Here is a 13591-nt window from a genome sequence, read left to right on the forward strand (position 1 = left end):
AGGGACATCCTGCGTGACACTGCAGTGCCACTCCTAAATGGGCCCGGTGTTTGTGTCGGCCACTAGGGTCGCTTATCTTACTCACACAGTCAGCTACCTCATTGCGCCTCTTTTTTTCTTTGCGTCATGTGCTGTTTGGGGAGGGTTTTTTGGAAGGGACATCCTGCGTGACACTGCAGTGCCACTCCTAAATGGGCCCGGTGTTTGTGTCGGCCACTAGGGTCGCTTATCTTACTCACACAGTCAGCTACCTCATTGCGCCTCTTTTTTTCTTTGCGTCATGTGCTGTTTGGGGAGGGTTTTTTGGAAGGGACATCCTGCGTGACACTGCAGTGCCACTCCTAGATGGGCCAGGTGTTTGTGTCGGCCACTAGGGTCGCTTAGCTTAGTCATCCAGCGACCTCGGTGCAAATTTTAGGACTAAAAATAATATTGTGAGGTGTGAGGTATTCAGAATAGACTGAAAATGAGTGGAAATTATGGTTTTTGAGGTTAATAATAATATGGGATCAAAATGACCCCCAAATTCTATGATTTAAGCTGTTTTTTAGGGTTTTTTGAAAAAAACACCCGAATCCAAAACACACCCGAATCCGACAAAAAAAATTCGGTGAGGTTTTGCCAAAACGCGGTCGAACCCAAAACACGGCCGCGGAACCGAACCCAAAACCAAAACACAAAACCCGAAAAATTTCAGGCGCTCATCTCTAGTCTCCGGTAGTTCCGCCCCTGGATAAGATACCATTAAAACAAACGGGCAAGGGAAATATTAATCTAAAATGTATTCTTGTGAATGCAAGACGCCTATCAGGTAAAGTGGGGGAATTGGAATGGCTTGTATCAAAATCTCAGTATGATATTATAGGTATTACGGAAACATGGTGGGACGACTCTCACGACTGGGTTGCAAATTTGGAGGGATATTCTCTTTTCAGGAGGGATAGGGCTACCAAAAGGGGAGGAGGGGTATGTCTCTTTGTTAAACCATCTCTAAAACCAAACTTAATAGATGGTATTTACGAGGGGACTGGAGATAACGTGGAGTCGCTATGGGTTGAGATTGCAAAGAAAATAGTGATTGGCACATGCTACAAGCAATTAGATATTAGCGTACATGGGCCCTCATTCCGAGTTGATCGCTAGCTGCCGTTGTTCGCAGCGTAGCTATCAGGCAAAAAATCGGCACTTCTGCACATGCGTACGGGCTGCAGTATGCACGCGCCAAGTACTTTCACACAAAACTATGCAGTTTTACACAAGGTCGAGCAACGCTTTTCTGTCGCTCTGTTGATCGGTGAGTGATTGACAGGAAGTGGGTGTTTCTGGGTGATAACTGGCCGTTTTCCGGGAGTGTGCTAAAAAACGCAGGCGTGACAGGTAAAAACGCAGGCGTGCCTGGGGAAATGGGGGAGTGGCTGGCCGAACGCAGGGCGTATTTGTGACGTCAAACCAGGAACTAAACTGTCTGCAGTGATCGCAAGGTAGGAGTAGGTTTGGAGCTGCTCAGAAACTGCATTAAAGTTTTTAAGAGCAGTTCTGCTAACCTTTCTTTCGCACTTCTGCTAAGCTAAGATACACTCCCAGAGGGTGGCGGCCTAGCGTTTGCACTGCTGCTAAAAGCAACTCGGAATGAGGGCCCAAACAAGGAACAACTCTTACAGCAAATTGAAAAAGCTTCGGGAATGGGGGACATTCTAAAGTTAGGGAATTTTAACTATCCAGATATAAATTGGAGTAACGATTCATGTGTAAAAACTAGGAGCAGCAGGTTCTTAAATACATTAAAGGATCAATACTTGATTCAAGTAGTTAAGGACCCAACTAGAGGTAAAACTATTCTGGACCTAGTTACTACCTATAATGTGGAAATTATATCAAACACTATAGTTGGGGAGATCTTGGATAACAGTAATCATTATATGATCACATTCGACATCAGTTTCAAGAAGCATAGCTATAAGGGAACAACTAAAACATTTATCTTTAGAAAAGATAATTTCAATATGCTGAGACAGGCACTAAATGACATTGACTGGGAAGTTTTATTTCATGGTAAATACACAACGGAAATGTGGGTTGCTTTAAAAGGGTTGCTTGATAGCAATATTCACAAATTCATTCCCATGAGCAGTAAATGCAGTAGTACTAAACACAAGCCAATGTGGCTTAATAAGGAGGTGGCTAAAATGGCTAAAAAGAGGCGTGCTTTCAAAACATTTAAATCTAATGAAGGGGTCGAGTCATTCCAGTATTATAAGGATTGAATTAAAAAATGCAAAAAAGTAATAAGGGCGGCTAAAATTGTAAAAGTAAAGCAAATCGCTATAGGGAGTAAAACCAATCCTCAAAAGTTTAATAAATACATAAACAGTAAAAGGTTAAAGAAGGAGAACGTAGGCCCATTAAAGGATGAATTGGGAGCTTTAATAAACAATGATAAAATAAAAGCTAAAATACTGAACAATTTTTTTGGTCAGTATTCACCAGGGAGGATCAGATGGTTAGACTAGTGCCTAAAGATAGTGATGGTAATGACTCTTGGCTTGATGCTTGTTTAAGTCATGAAGTAGTCCTGCAGAGACTAAGCAACATAAAGATTTATAAATCACCAGGCCCAGATGGCTTTCATCCTAGGGTTATTATGGAGCTTAGGTCGCAGCTAGTGAAACCCCTATACTTGATTTTCCATAGTTCAGTTACATCAGGCATGGTACCAAAGGATTGGCGCATAGCTGAGGTAGTGCCTTTTTTAAAAGGGAACTAAAAATCATTCTGGAAAGTATAGAACAGTTAGTATAACCTCTATAGTGGGTAAAATATTGGAAGGAATTTTGAGGGATAGCATAGAGGAGTATCTGCAGACTACTAGGATTATTAGCAAGAGTCAGCATGGGTTTGTAAGGGACAGATCATGTCAAACTAACTTAATTAGTTTATACGAGGAAGCGAGCGAGAATCTTGACATGGGGAAAGCAGTGGATGTGGTGTATTTAGATTTTGCAAAAGCCTTCAATACAGTGCCTCACAGGAGCCTGATCAACAAATTAAGGGAACTTGGCCTAGGATATACTATTTGTACATGGATAGGTAATTGGCTGGATAACAGAGTACAATGAGTAGTGGTTAACGGGATGTTCCCCAGCTGGGCACCAGTAGTCAGCGGCAGGGCTGCCATCAGAAATTGCGGGGCCTGGGACTGACAAAATAGGCAGGGCCCCCCACTGTAGAATAGCACCAGTGAACACGTGTGTGTGTGTGTGTATTATATACACACATACATGCATGCATACATACATGTGCGCTGTCCGTAGGGCCTGGGATGCTGATGCCTCTGCCTGCCCGCCTCCATCCCCGCTGTTCTTCTACTCTCCTCCGTCCTCCTGCAGCTGTATTGAAAACGTCCCTTCCAAAATGGCCGCAGCCACAGAGAAGACAGTTATTCAAGATACTAGAGGGCTCCTCTAGTATCTTGAATAACTGTCTCCTCTGTGGCGGCTGCCATTTTGGGAGGGAAGTTTTCATTACTGAGCTGCTGGAGGGTCGGAGGACAGCGACAGAACAGCGGGGACGACTGCGGAATGGCGGAGAGGGCGGCGGGCGGGCAGGTGGCTGCATGAGCATCCCGGGCCCTCCTCTCTCTGTCAGGGAGGCTGGGCCCGGTACAGCTGTGCCCCCTGCACCCCCCTGATGGTGGCCCTGGTTAGCGGAATACCACAAGTGTCCATACTTGGCCCGGAACTGGGGGTAATTCCAAGTTGATCGCAGCAGGAATTTTTTAGCAGTTGGGCAAAACCATGTGCACTGCAGGGGAGGCAGATTTAACATGTGCAGAGAGAGTTAGAGTTGGGTGTGGTGTGTTCAATCTGCAATCTACTTTGCAGTGTAAAAATAAAGCAGCCAGTATTTACCCTGCACAGAAACAAAATAACCCACCCAAATCTAACTCTCTCTGCAAATGTTATATCTGCCCCCCTGCAGTGCACATGGTTTTGCCCAACTGCTAACAAACTTGCTGCTGCGATCAACTCAGAATTACCCCCACTGTTCAATATATTTATCAATGATCTAGGAATTGGCCTGGAAAGCACAGTTTCAATCTTTGCAGCTGATACTAAACTGTGTAAGGTAATTAATTCAGAAAGCGAAGTGGAGTCTCTACAGAATGACTTATTAAAACTTGAAACCTCGGTATCTGAATGGGAAATGAGGTTCAATATAGAAAAATGCAAAGTTATGCATTTTGGGACAAAAAACATGCATGCATCCTACTCTCTAAATGGGAAAAAATAGGGGTAACTGTGGTGGAAAAAAATTTGGGGGTGCTCATAGATAATAGGCGTAATAACAGTACACAATGGGACTAATTCAGATGTGATCGCTCGCTAGCTATTTTTTGAAGCGCTGCGATCATATGGTCGGGAGTGTATTTTAGCTGTGCAAGTATGCGATTGCATGTGCAGCCACCCTGTACAAAAACAGTTTGTGCAGTTTCTGAGTAGGTCTGACCTTACTCAGCTACTGCGATCACTTCAGCTTGTTCGAGGCTGGAATTGACGTCAGACACCCGCTCTGCAAACTCTTGGACATGCCTGCGTTTTTCCCAACACTCCCATAAAACGATCAGTTGACACCCACAAATGCCCTCTTCCTGTCAATCTCCTTGCGATCGGCTGTGCGAATGGATTATTTGTAAAACCCATCACACAGCAATGATCTGCTTTGTACCCGTGCGGCGCGCCTGCGCATTGCGGTGCATACGCATGCGCAGTAGTACCCTGATCGCTGCACAGCGAAAAACTCTAGCAAGCGAACAGATTTTAATTAGGCCCAATGTCAAAATGCAGCAAAAAAAGCAAGTAAAGTCCTTGCGTGCATAAAACAGGGTATTGAGATAAGGGACTAGGATGTAATCCTGCCACTTTACAAATCACTGGTACGTCCGCACCTGGAATATTGTGTTCAATTTAGGGCACCATATCATAAAAAAGATATCGGGGAACTCAAAAGAGTTCAAAGGCGAGCTACTAAATTGATTAAAAGGTTAGAGTCTCTGGAGTACGAGGAAAGACTTACTAGGCTAAATATGTATACACTAAAAAAGAGGCGTCTAAGAGGAGACATTATTAATATCTTCAAATATGTAAAGGGTCATTACAAAGAGTTAGCAGGATATTTGTTTACTAAAAGAACTCTGTATAGGACACGTGGGCACTCGCTGAGGCGAGAGGAGAGAAAATTCCGTACACAACGTAGGAAAGGGTTCTTCACGGTAAGGTCAATAAAGATTTGGAACTCCCTGCCGGAGAAGGTAATAATGGCGGACTCTGTAAATGCATTTAAAAACGGATTGGACAAATTTCTAACTGGAAAATGTATCCAGCGCTATAGCATTTAACATAGTGACATTAATATCTGGGAGTGGTAAGAATCATAGTTGTCAAATCGTACTAAACAATTACTTCAGCAGGTGCATTATAATACGAACAGCTTAACAAAAAATACAGGTTGAACCCGATGGGCATTTTGCCTCTTTTCAGCCTCACTAACTATGTAACTATGGTGGTCATTCCGAGTTGATCGCAGCCAGCAACTTTTTGCTGCTGCTGCGATCAACTAGTACACGCATATGGGGGAGTGTATTTTAGCTTAGCAGGGCTGCGATCGCTAGCGCAGCCCTGCTAAGTAGCACAAGTAGACCAGCCCGATATCTACCTACCCAGTGTGACAATCTCAGCGATGCAGGAGCCGGCTTTGACGTCAGAGATCCGTCCTCCGTTCTTCTGGACATGCCTGCGTTTTCAAATCCGCTCCCCGAAAACACCTGGAAACGCTGCGGTGACGCCCAGGTCCGCCTTCTTCCTGTCCATCTTTTTTGCAGTCCGCTCTGTGACTGCTTCCATCTCAAGACGCGCCGTAACCCGCAACGTCACGCACACGCACTGCGGCCGCCGCGCATGCGCATTCCGCACCCGTTCTCACCGCAGCGGTAAACTGCTGCGTGCAAACGGGTCGGAATGACCCCCCATGTAACTATGACGGGGACAGTCAGTGGGTGACTGGCAAAGAAAGCGTGGGGCAGGTAGTGGGTGACAAATATAAATCAATTTACTTACCACTTACTGTACCATGGTAGAACTGCAGCATGTGGAGGGCGGCTTCTCGTTGGAGTTTCACACCATGGAACGAGATTGTAACATTGAATCGTCACCAATGGCAGCAAGAGAAGAGTCTGGCAGAAAGGAAGGAAGAGCCAGGGAGTAATGAGGGAAGGAGGAAGGAAAGGGGGTACATAAATAATATATTTTCCCCTAGTACGTAATATATTTACAACTCTATTAGGACACATAATCACAGCCAGGCTAGGTGTTGGACATAAGTTGTGTGCGCTGTCTAGGAATCTAGAATTAAATTAAATAGAGCTGCAGCAACTTTGTGGCTTTTTTCCTAACTGATGGCATAGTCACAGAGCTGATGCTGCGCAGGGAAATGCCTGTGTCTGTCACTGCTCCTCCCTCCCAGAAACAGAAAGGAAGCTGGGACTGGGAAAACGTAGGAATGGAGAGGAGCTAAGAGGACAGCAGTCCCTCCTTCCTATTCAGCCGACCCTGGACTGCTGCACTGCGGACACGGATAGCAGCAACAGTTTTACTGAGTCTGGGGCACTGGCGCGGGTTGCGCAGCTGCTGGCGACCACTAACGATGTGCGGCAGTCACTTTTTGCGTTTTGGTTCTGGTTCCATGCTCGTGTTTTGGATCTGGATTGGTTTTGCCAAAACCACCCTTTCGTGATTCGGTTTTGGTTTTGGATCTGGATGATTTTTTTAAAAAACATAAAAACAGCTAAAATCACAGAATTTGGGGGGTAATTTTGATCCTACGGTAAGAATAACCTCAATAACATTAATTTCCACTCATTACCAGTCTATTCTGAACACCTCTCAATATTGTTTTTAGGCCAAAAGGTTGTACCGAGATGGCTGTATGACTGCTAAGTGACACAAGTGGGTGGCACAAACACCTGGCCCATCTAGGAGTTGCACTGCAGTGGCAGACAGGATGGCAGATTTAAAAAATATGCCCCAAACAGCACATCATGCAATAAAGAAAAAGAGGTGCAATGAGGTAGCTGGATGGCTAAGCTAAGCGACACAAGTGTGCGGCACATACACCTGGCCCATCTAGGAGTGGCACTGCAATGGCAGACAGAATTGCACTTAAAAAAAAAATAGTCCCCAATCAGCACATCATGCAAAGAAGAAAAAGTGGTGCAATGAGGTAGCTGTATGACTAAGCTAAGCAACACAAGAGTGCGGCACAAACACCTGGTCCATCTAGGCGTGGCACTGCAGTCCTACTGCACTAATGGTGGATACCGGACACACGTCTAACACCAGCATAGTTGTTATGGCCCCAGTAATCCGCTTTGCAACAGGGTATATAAATATATATATATATATATATATATATATACGGCAGAATCACTGGAATTATATGGCAGTACCGCTGGACATATACGGCAGTATCACTGGATTTATACGGCAGTATCACTGGACATATAGAGCAGTATCACTGTAATTATATAGCAGGATCACTGGAATTATACAGCAGGATCACTTTATTTATTCGGCAGTACCTCTGGACATATACAGCAGTACCACTGGTCTGGACTTATACACCAGTACCACTGGAATTATACGGCAGGATCACTGGAATTATACAGCAGTACCACTGGACTTATACGCCAGTACTACTGAAATTATACGGCAGGATCACTGGACTGGATTTATACACCAGTACCAATGGAATTATATGGCAGGATCACTGGATTTATATGGCAGGATCACTGGAATTATATGGCAGGATCACTGGATTTATACGCCAGTACCACTGGAATTTTACGGCAGGATCACTGGACTTATACGCCAGTACCACTGGATTTATATGCCAGTACCACTGGAATTATATGGCAAGATCACTGGATTTATACGCCAGTACCACTGGAATTATACGGCAGGATCACTGGAATTATACGGCAGGATCACTGGATTTATACGACAGGATCACTGGATTTATACGGCAGTACCGCTGGACATATACAGCAATATCACTGGACTGGATTTATATGCCAGTACCACTGGAAATATACGTCAGGATTACTGGATTTATACGTCAGTACCACTGGAATTATACGGCAGGATCACTGGAATTATATGGCAGGATCACTGGAATTAAACAGCAGGATCACTGGATTTATACGGCAGTACTGTTGGACATATACGGCAGTATCACTGGACTGGATTTATACGCCAGTACCACTGGAATTATAAGGCAGGATCATTGGATTTATATGCCAGTACCACTGGAATTAAATGGCAAAATCACTGGATTTATACGCCAGTACCACTGGAATTATACGGCAGGATCACTGGAATTATACGGCAGGATCACTGGATTTATATGGCAGTACCGCTGGACATATACAGCAATATCACTGGACTGGATTTATATGCCAGTACCACTGGAAATATACGTCAGGATTACTGGATTTATACGTCAGTACCACTGGAATTATACGGCAGGATCACTGGAATTATATGGCAGGATCACTGGAATTATACAGCAGGATCACTGGATTTATATGGCAGTACTGTTGGACATATACGGCAGTATCACTGGACTGGATTTATACGCCAGTACCACTGGAATTATACGGCAGGATCACTTTAATGATAAGGCAGGATCACTGGAATGATAAGGCAGGATCACTGGAATTATACGTCAGGATCAGTGATATTATACGGCAGGATCACTGGATTTATACGGCAATACCGCTGGACATATACGTCAGTATCACTGGACTGGATTTATACACCAGTACCACTGGAATTATACGGCAAGATCACTGGATTTATACGCCAGTACCACAGCAATTATATGGTAGGATCACTGGATTTATACGGCAGTACCACTGGAATTATACGGCAGTATCACTGGACTGGATTTATATGACAGTACCACTGGAATTATATGGCAGGATCACTGGATTTATACACCAGTACCACTGGAATTATATGGCAGAATCACTGGATTTATACGCCAGTACCACTGGAATTATACGGCAGGATCACTGGAATTATACGGCAGGATCACTGGATTTATACGCCAGTACCACTGGAATTATATGGCAGGATCACTGGATTTATACGCCAGTACCACTGGAATTATATGGCAGGATCACTGGATTTATATGCCAGTACCACTGGAATTATACGGCAGGATCACTGGATTTATACGCCAATACAACATGAATTATACGGCAGGATCACTGGAATTATACGGCAGGATCACTGGATTTATACGCCAGTACCACTGGAATTATACGTCAGGATCAGTGGAATTATACGTCAGGATCAGTGGAATCATACGGCAGGATCACTGGATTTATACGGCAGTACCGCTGGACATATACGGCAGTATCACTGGACTGGATGTATACACCAGTACCACTGGAATTATACGGCAAGATCACTGGATTTATACGCCAGTACCACTGCAATTATATGGCAGGATCACTGGAATTATATGGTAGATTCACTGGATTTATACGGCAGTACCACTGGAATTATACGGCAGTATCACTGGACTGGATTTATATTCCAGTACCACTGGAATTCTACGGCAGGATCACTGGATTTATACGCCAGTACCACTGGAATTATATGGTAGGATCACTGGATTTATACGCCAGTACCACTGGAATTATACGGCAGGATCACTGGAATTATACGGCAGGATCCCTGGATTTATACGCCAGTACCACTGGAATTATACGGCAGGATCACTGGAATTATACGGCAGGATCACTGGATTTATACGCCAGTACCACTGGAATTATATGGCAGGATCACTGGATTTATACACCAGTACCACTGGAATTATACGGTAGGATCACTGGATTTATACGCCAGTACCACTTGAATTATACGGCAGGATCACTGGAATTATATGGCAGGAACACTGGATTTATACGCCAGTACCATTGGAATTATACTGCAGGATCACTGGATTATACTCCAGTACCAATGATATTATACGGCAGGATCACTGGAATTATACGGCAGTACCACTGGAATTATACAGCAGGATCACTGGATTTATACGCCAGTACCACTGGAATTATACGCCAGGATCACTGAAATTATATGGTAGGATCACTGGATTTATATGGCAGTACCACTGGGCATAAACGGCAGTATCACTGGACTGGATTTATATGCCAGTACCACTGGAATTATACGGCAGGATCACTGAATTGATACGCTAGTGCCACAGGAATTATACGGCAGGATCACTGGATTTCTATGCCAGTATGACTGGAATTATTCGGCAGCATCAGTGGAATTATACGGTGGGATCACTGGATTTATACGGCAGTACCGCTGGACATATACGGCAGTATGACAGCGGAATGATGACATTTTGCCTCGTTCTGGTTTCCGAGTCAGGCGGGAAAACCCGAGCCGGGCTTGGATCCGGGCTCGGGTGGTGACGTTCGGGCGGTTCGGTTCTCTGAGAACCGAACCTGCTCATCTCTAGCGACAGCATATAAATGAGTCAAAGTGACTCGGTGAAATGCCACTGGCTGTGGACCCCTTCACTGCAGTGGGACCCAATACAATGTATCATCTGCACCGCCGCTAGTTCCGCCACTGTGTATGCATCTTGTGGTGCACTGTCCCCCAATCCATGAACTTTGTTTGCTTACAAGCCACACTTTCACTAACCTTATACTAGGTGCAACAGTATTCCTGGAAACAGGCATATGTACAGACTTATGTCCAACTCTGCCTAGCCTGCAGCAATGCAGGCACCCTACCTGATCATTACCTACTGTATGTGAGAACGCTCCATTACAACTCAGATATGCCTCTTCAGTCAGAAGTGTAGATGAGAGCAAAATGTGCATGACAGAGCCATAACTAAACATTTTGGTGTTCCCTGTGCCAGAAAGAGAACTGGTGCCCCCTTCCCACCATATTGAAAATAGAGACAGTTTACTCCGAAGGCGCGCTGCAAAAATATAGGGCCACAGAATAGTACCAATTCACATTACACTATACAGTAGTGTCCGTTTGTCACACTACACCACACAGTAGTACCCATTATACACTTTATACCACACAGTAGAGCCCCTTATACACGTTAAACCACGTATAGAGCTGCTTGCACAATGCAAAAACAAGAAAGATGCATTTCATCAATGAGCACACATTCATGTTTGCAGAAGGCAGAGTAGCTACATAAGGTCAAACTTTGTTCCAAAAATGTTTTTCTGTTATCTACCTTTCATCTGTATGCTCCATAGGCAGATCCTCTATAATGGCCCACTAAACCCATATATATATATATATATATATATATATATATATATATACATACACACTGCTCAAAAAAATAAAGGGAACACTTAAACAACACAATGTAACTTCAAGTCAATCACACTTCTGTGAAATCAAACTGTCCACTTAGGAAGCAACACTGATTGACAGTCAATTGTTGTGCAAATGGAATAGACAACAGGTGGGAATTATAGGCAATTAGCAAGACACCCCCAATGAAGGAGTTGTTCTGCAGGTGGTGACCACAGACCACTTATCAGCTCCTATGCTTTCTGGCTGATTTTTGGTCACTTTTGAAAGCTGGTGGTGCTTTCACTATAGTGGTAGCATGAGACGGAGTCTACAACCCACACAAGTGGCTCAGGTAGTGCAGCTCATCCAGGATGGCACATCAATGCGAGCTGTGGTTTGCTGTGTCTGTCAGTGTAGTGTCCAGAGCATGGAGGCGCTACCAGGAGACAGGCCAGTACATCAGGAGACGTGGAGGAGGCCATAGGAAGGCAACAACCCAGCAGAAGGACCGCTACCTCCGTCTTTGTGCAAGGAGGTACAGGAGTAGCACTGCCAGAGCCCTGCAAAATGACCTCCAGCAAGCCACAAATGTGCATTTGTCTACTCAAACGATCAGAAACAGACTCCATGAGGGTGGTATGAGGGCCCGACGTCCACAGGTAGTGGTTGTGCTTACAGCCCAGCACCATGCAGGACGTTTGGCATTTGCAAGAGAACACCAAGATTGGCAAATCCACCACTGGTGCCCTGTGCTCTTTTCAGATGAAAGCAGGTTCTCACTGAGCACATGTGGAGACACCAAGGAGAACATTCTGCTGCCTGCAACATCCTCCAGCATGACCAGTTTGGCAGTGGGTCAGTAATGGTGTGGGGTGGCATTTCTTTGCTGGTGCGGTTGGCCCTGGGTTCCTCCTAATGCAAGACAATGCCAGACCTCATGTGGCTGGAGTGTGTCAGCAGTTCCTGCAAGACGAAGGCATTGATGCTATGGACTGGCCCGCCCATTCCCCAGACCTGAATCCAATTGAGCACATCTGGGACATCATGTCTCGCTCCATCCACCAACGGCAGTTGCACCACAGACTGTCCAGGAGTTGGCGGATGTTTAGTCCAGGTCTGGGAGGAGATCCCTCAGGAGACCATCCGCCACCTCATCAGGAGCATGCCCAGGCGTTGTAGGGAGGTCATACAGGCATGTGGAGGCCACACACACTACTGAGCCTCATTTTGACTTGTTTTAAGAACATTACATCAAAGTTGGATCAGCCTGTAGTGTATTTTTCCACTTTAATTTTGAGTGTGACTCCAAATCCAGACCTCCATGGGTTAATAAATTTGATTTCCATTGATCATTTTTGTGTGATTTTGTTGTCAGCACATTCAACTATGTAAAGAACAAAGTATTTAATAAGAATATTTCATTCATTGAGATCTAGGATGTGTTATTTTAGAGTTCCCTTTATTTTTTTGAGCAGTGTATATATACAGTATATATATATATATATATATATATATATATGAAGAAATAATCAGTGGCACTCCATAGGAATTTTCAAACAGGTAAGTTGTGTTGAAAAAGATCACAACATTGTCAGCCTGTAGCCCACCAACGTTTCAGGGCATAGCACGCCCTTTTTTTCAAGGTGGCAGCTTGACACAGCAATGATGCAAAATAACAAACAAGACAAGCAAGCAAAGCATCTCAAAGTTACCTTTAAGTAACCCGGCGTTCCTCCTGACTGCAGGCTGGGGGTGATGGGGCGTGGTGGATGCCGTGTACGTGGACGTGTCCTGCTTTACCTGATGACGTCAGTCCGGGGAGCCTGAGTTGCCATGGCAACATGTCTCCCATCCGACGCTCAGCCTTAACAGCCCACAGGCAGGAGTCCTGCATGTAAACAAATACACCATAATAATGTAATTAGTATAACAGCGTTTTCAAAGTACATATGTGCTAATTGCTTGAAGCACATAAATGAAATGATCAAGAAGCATCATAAGACATTTGTTAAACATGCAGGAGCCGGTTCTCATGGTATTCCATGAACAAATATATTAGACAAATATATTGGGCAAAAAGGTAAACAGATATAACACACAGAGGAATGATGCTCAATGGAGACAGTTACGTTAAAGTATTCCAGTGAAATCGTTCATTCAGTCCATTAGGTGCGATGGTA

This window comes from Pseudophryne corroboree, chromosome 5 (genome assembly GCF_028390025.1).
Source record: "Pseudophryne corroboree isolate aPseCor3 chromosome 5, aPseCor3.hap2, whole genome shotgun sequence".
NCBI classification, from domain to species: Eukaryota; Metazoa; Chordata; class Amphibia; order Anura; family Myobatrachidae; genus Pseudophryne; species Pseudophryne corroboree.